This window comes from Hypanus sabinus, chromosome 2, assembly GCF_030144855.1.
Source record: "Hypanus sabinus isolate sHypSab1 chromosome 2, sHypSab1.hap1, whole genome shotgun sequence".
Lineage (NCBI taxonomy): Eukaryota > Metazoa > Chordata > Chondrichthyes > Myliobatiformes > Dasyatidae > Hypanus > Hypanus sabinus.
Window position 1 is genome coordinate 140360154 of NC_082707.1, and position 6513 is coordinate 140366666.

At 41.1% G+C, this 6513-nt stretch overlaps 1 protein-coding gene across 3 annotated transcripts in view; it reads right to left on the bottom strand.

Annotated features, from left to right (window-relative positions):
* stxbp6 (syntaxin binding protein 6 (amisyn)) overlaps positions 1-6513 on the bottom strand; it is a 340603-nt gene that overhangs the window by 201594 nt on the left and 132496 nt on the right. The gene's annotated exons all lie outside the window — the stretch shown is intronic.

The window sequence follows — 6513 nt, forward strand, 5'->3', positions numbered from 1 at the left end:
ACAGTGCTACTCCCTGAACCAATGTGCTATCCCATCATTAACGGACGCTTGTGAAATAACTATGCTGACTGCTTAGTTAACCAAAGTTAACCAAAGGACACACAAGATCCAGTACATCTAGATAGAGTGAGAAGGGGTTACATACATTGTTTCAAAACTGAATTGCAATTTTATTCACTTAATCTGTTTATGTAATACATTTTGCCATTTCGATTACAGAATTTCTGTTATGGATAAGAATAATTTTGCAGCATGGAGACCCACGAAGTGGGAGGCCGTCAAAGGAGAAATTCTGAGAGTGCAGAGTTTGTATGTTCCTGTCAGGATTAAAGGCAAAGTGAATAAGAATAAGGAACCTTGGTTCTCAAGGTATATTGAAACTCTGATAAAGAAGACGAGAGATACGTATGACATATATAGGAAACAGGGAGCAAATAAGGTGCTTGATGAGTATAAAAAGTGCAAAATAATACTTAAGAAAGAAATCAGGAGGGCTAAAAGAAGACATGAGGTTGCTTTGGCAGTCAAGGTGATGGCAATTTCAAGGAGCTTCTCCAGGTGTATTAAGAGCAAAAGGAAATAAGGCAAACAAGTAGTGAGGTCATGGAACCTATACAGATTGAAGAGGAGGAACTGCTTGCCATCTTGAGGCAAATCAGAGTAGATAAATCCTCAGGACCTGACAGAGTGTTCCCTCGGACCTTAAAGGAGACTAATGTTGAAATTTCAGGGGCACTGGCAGATATATTTAAAATGTCAGTATCTACGGGTGAGGTGCTGGAGGATTGGAGGATAGCTCATGTTGTTCCATTGTTTAAAAAAGGCCCTAAAAGTAATCAGGGAAATTATAGACCTGTAAATTTGATGTCAGTAGTAGGTAAATTATTGGAAGGTGTATTAAGAGAAAGGATCTACAAGTATTTGGGTAGACAGGGACTTATTAGGGAGAGTCAACATGGCTTTGCGCATGGTAGGTCATGTTTAACAAATCAATTAAAGTTTTTCCAAGGAGGTTACCAGGAAAGTGGATAAAGGGAAGGCAGTGGATGTTGTATACATGGACTTCAGTAAGGCCTTTGGCAAGGTCCCGCAAGGGAGGTTAGTTAGGAAGATTCAATCGCTAGGTATACATGGTGAGGTAGTAAATTGGATTAGACATTGGCTCAATGGAAGAAGCCAGAGAGTGGTAGTGGAGGATTGCTTCTCTGAGTGGAGGCCTGTGACTAGTGGTGTGCCACAGGGATCAGTGCTGGGTCCATTGTTATTTGTCATCTATATCAATGATCTGGATGATAATATGGTAAATTGGATCAGCAAATTTGCTGATGATACAAAGATTGGAGGTATAGTGGACAGTGAGGAAGGTTTTCAAAGCTTGCAGAGGGATTTGGACCAGTTGGAGAAATGAGCTGAAAAATGGCAGATGGACTTTAATACAGACAAGTGTGAGGTATTGCAATTTGGAAGGACAAACCAAGGTAAATGGTAGGGCACTGAGGAGTGCAGTAGATCAGAGGGATCTGGGAATTCAGATACAAAATTCCCTAAAAGTGGCATCACAGATTGATAGGGTCATAAAGAGTTTTTGGTACATTGGCCTTTATAAATCAAAGTATTGAATATAAGAGTTGGAATGTTATGGTGAGGTTGTATAAGGCATTGGTGAAGCTGAATTTGGAGTATTGTGTGCAGTTTTGGTCACCAAATTACAGGAAGTATATTAATAAGGTTGAAAGAGTGCAGAGAAGGTTTACAAGGACGTTGCTGGATCTTGAGAAACTGCGTTACAGAGAAAGGTTGACTAGGTTAGGAATTTATTCCCTGGAGCATAGAAGACTGAGGGGAGATTTGATAGAGGTGTATAAAATTATGATGGGTATAAATAGAGTGAATGAACGTAGGCTTTTTCCACTGAGGAGAAAAAAAAAACAGAGGACATAGGTTAAGGGTGAAGGGAGAAAAGTTTAAAAGGAACATGGGGGGGGGGGGCTTCACACAGAGAGTGGTGGGAGCATGAAATGAGCTGCCAGATGAAGTGGTAAGTGCTGGATGACTTTTAACATTTAAGAAAAACTTGGACAGTTACATGGATGAGAGCTGTATGGAGGGATATGGTCCAGGTGCAGGCCAGTGGGACTATGCAGAAAAATGGTTTGGCACAGCCAAGAAGGGCCAAAAGGCCTGTTTCTGTGGTGTAATGTTCTATGGTTCTAAAGTTGCGTGGCAAGATATCCAATACAGTGTGTCACTGCAATGAGCATAATGACATCAGCTTTCCACTGCAGTAACACTGTTGCAGATGCGTTTACACAAAAGATCATTTTATTAACTCAAATGAGGCCATCTATGCCCTCAAATTACAAATCTCTGAAACACCATGTCTTTGATAACATTAAACTAAATCCCCACAGGTTGAATTAAAACTGGATACCGCAACTGACTCCAGTGCAAAAAGCTTCCTCCATATCCATAGTAATAAGAAATTTAATTCCTGCAATAAGAGGGGTTTTGCAAATTTTTGCAGTTGAATTAAGTCTACAGCAGAAATAAAGGTTGAACACTAAAGCCAACTGTTCCATTTGACCTTATAATGCAAGTTCGCTTCTATATAAAAATATATTTGCACCAATGCCAAGAATTTGATTTGTTGCTGCACTGCATAATTTTGATTGCAATGTAACAATCAAACTGTAAGCAAGACTGGCACTATAAAATATTATTTGGATTAACTGCATATTGAGAATTACCTTTCTTCATTTGTTTGAAAAATCATCAGAATCATTCCTGCAAATAAATATTTGTTAACAGATATAGTAGTCATGTTCATGCTTAGGTTCAGACTTGGATGATTCTGCACTGGTGATCTTCAAAGATAAACAGCTAGAATAATTCATTCAGTAGTGAAAAATGCAGAGTTCCTTCTCATTTCACCCACTTCAGTTTGTTCCATTGAAACACTTGCATTTGATCACTAAATGCAATGCATGACCAAAATGGAGCATAAACCTCAAAATGCACTCAAGTGACTCAACACAGAGACCTCCGTAGATTCCCAGGTGAAACAGCTTCATTATTGTCTTTGCTGGTCAGCCAGAAATGTACTAATCTGTATTATATAGGGTAGCTTTTCGAATTCCCTGCTGTGTATCAAAGTAGCTAATAATAAAGACCAAAAAGTAGTCAGAAATGTAAATCAGCTTGGCACTAAGGAATTACAGGTTATGTTCTCACCCCTGACAAGCTGGTAATATGGTAAGCAGCTAGAAATCATAAATGCTGTTTTCAGATTCAGTCCTGTTACCATGCCAGGCTTTGCTTTTGCGATATTAAGACTGAAATGTAACTACTCCTTTAATGTGGTAATATTAAAGCTGCAAATAATTATACACACATTCAGAAGCTGATGACATGTTCTTAATACTGCAGAGGAGATGTGATGCTGAACCGTTAACTAGAGAACACACACAAAGTGTTGGATGAATTAAGCTAGTCATGCAACGTCCCTTGAAGGGAATAAACAGTCAATATTTCAGGCCAAGACCCTTCATTGGGACTGAAAAGGACATAGGAAGAAGCCAGAATAAGTGATGGGGAGAGTAAGTAGTACAAGACGGCAGGTGATGGGTGAAACCAGGTGAAGAGGTGGATGGGAGTGGGCAGATGAACAAGAGATGACAGGTTGAAGAGGTGAAAAGATAATAGGAGAGGATAGTAAACATGGAAAAAAGGGAAGGAAGAAGGGCATGAGGGAGGTGATAGGCAAGTGAGGAAAAGTGAAGCAGGGGAAGAAATTAGACTACCTACAAGGAACATGAGGTGTTGCTCCTCCAACTTGAGCATGAACTCATCGTGGCAGCAGAGAAGGCCATGACTGAATGGGAATGGGAAGTCGAATTGAAATGAGTGACCACTGGGAAATCCTGCCTTTTGTGCTGGACAGAGTGAAAGTGCTCAATGAAGAGTTGCCCCAATCTGTGTCAGATCTTACCAATGTAGTAGAGGCTACATTGGGAGCATGGGATATAAGAGATGACTGACAGATTGGCAGGAAAAGTGTCATCTCACCTGAAGAACTAAGCAGGACCCTGAAGAGTGAGGAGCAAGGAGATATAGGGACAGGTTCAGCACTTGTCTCGCTTGCAGGGATAAGTGTCGGGGGGTAGATCAGTTGGGAAGGACAAGAGGATAAGGGAGTCAAGTAGAGAGCAATTCCTGTGGAATGTGGAAAATGGGGGTGGGGTGGGAAAGATGTAGATAGTGGTTGGATCCCATTGTAAATGGCAGAAGTTCAAACTGCATTTATTATCAATGTATACATATACAACTTAGAGAATTGTCTCCTTATAGGCTGCCACAAAACAAGAAACCTGAAAGAACCATTAAAAAAAAAGACCAAAAAACACCCAATGCGCAGGGAGATAAAGAAAACACAAATCATGCTAACAATAAAGGCAAACACCAGCATTCAGAATGAAAGGAGTTCATAGACATGAAGCCTGGAACAGGCCCACAGCCCACAGCCTCACACAGTGGAGCAAAACATCACAGAGCCCTATCCCAACATTCTGCTTTTTCAATCCATCTGACCTAGCATTGTTTTAAATGTTTTAGATCTAGAGGCTCATAGTGTGGTAGGCAAGGTCAAGGGGAACTCTATCACTGGTTATGGTGGTGGGGATTTGGGATGAAAGCAGATTCTGGAAAATGGGATAGATGTGGGTGAAGGCAGCATCAATGCTAGAGGAAGGGAAACCCCCTTCTTTGAAGGAAGGCATCTCTGATGTTCTGGAAAGGAAACGCTCATCCTGAAAACAGATGCCAGAGAGACGTATGAACTGAGAAAAAGGAACAACATTTTTACGAGTGATAGGGTGAGGAGGGGTATAGTCAAGATAGTTGAGAGAGTCAAGTGATTTGTAAAAGAAATCTGTAGATATTCCATCTCCAGAGATGGTGACTGTGAGATCAAGAAAGGGGAGAGAGCTCTCAAGTAAATTTGAGAGCAGGGTAGAAGCTGGAGATAAAGTTGATGACATTTCCAAACACCATGCAGTTGTTAGTGTAGCAAGGAAAGGAAAGAGTTGGGGAGTGTTACCAGTGTAGGCTTGGAACGTGGACTGTTCCACATAGCCAACAAAAAGTTAGGAGCCCATGTTGGTACACATGGCTACACCTTGGGTTTAGATAAAAAATTGGAGGATGCAAAAAATAAATTGTTGAGGGTGAGAATCAGTTCTGGCAAACAGAGGTCTTGGTGGTGGAGGGGAACTGGTTTGGTCTGTTGTCCAGAAAGAAGCAGAACGCTTTAAAGCCTTCTTGATGGGGGACAGATGTTCAAAGTTCATTGTTATCAGAAGTATGTATGTCACCATCTTCTACCCAGAGATTCATTTTCTTGCAACATTCTGGTAGAACAAAGAAATATAATAGAACCAATAAAAAATACAAAGACTGACAAACAACTAATACGTAAAAGACGACAAGCTGCTCAAATAAATGTAAAGAAAAAGAAAAATCTTCAAAAAATAATAATAAATAAATGATGATTGAATAAATAAATAAGACCAAGAACATGAGTTGTAGAGTCCTTGAAAGTAAGTCAATGGGTCCTGAAATTAGTTCAGTGTTTTGGTGAGTGAAATTGGCTATACTGATTCAGGGGCCTGATCCTTGAAGGGTAATAACTGCTCTTGAATTTGGTGGTGAGGGACTCAACGCACCTGTACCCCCTTCTTGATGGTAGCAGTGAGAAGAAAGCAGGGCTGGATCGTGGAAGCAGCCACCATCCATGATGATATCCTTGATAATAGATGCTGCTTTCTTGTGGCATCACACCTTGTAGATGTACCCAATGATGGTGTGGAGGGCTTTTCCTGCCACGGACTGGGCTGTATCCTCCACTTTGTTGGCTCTTCTGTTATTGGACATTGGGGTTCCCTTACTAGGCTGTGATGCAACCAGACAAGATACCCTCCACTGTGCATCTATGGATGGTTCTCAAAGTTTAAGCTGACATCCTGAATTTATGCAAAGTAGAGGCAGTGCCATGCCATTCTCTATTATGGCACTTACGCACCGGTCCCAGTAAAGATCCTCTGAAATGATAATGCTAAGGAATTTCAAGTTACTGACACTGTCCACCTCCGATCCCTGAATGAGGACTGGCTCATGGACCTCTGGCTACCTCCTCCTGTAGTCAATAATTAACTCTTTGGTTTTGCTGATGTTGAATGAGAGGTTGTTGTCGAAGCATGATTCAACCAGATTTTCAATCTCCCTCTTATCTGCTGATTTTGTCAGCATCTTTGATTCAGTGTGTAGGGACTGGACATCTACACTGAAAATCAGGCAATCAGGGTCAGGCAGCTTGAAGTAATTGAAGAGTGTGAAGTGCCATGGATGTAGGTAGGAATGGATTGAACCAAGGGATACAAAATGGAGGCAAGGTGTGCAGGCAAAAATTGGGGCAGTACCTGACACAAAGCTCAAGTCAAGGCTGCTGCAAGGTACACA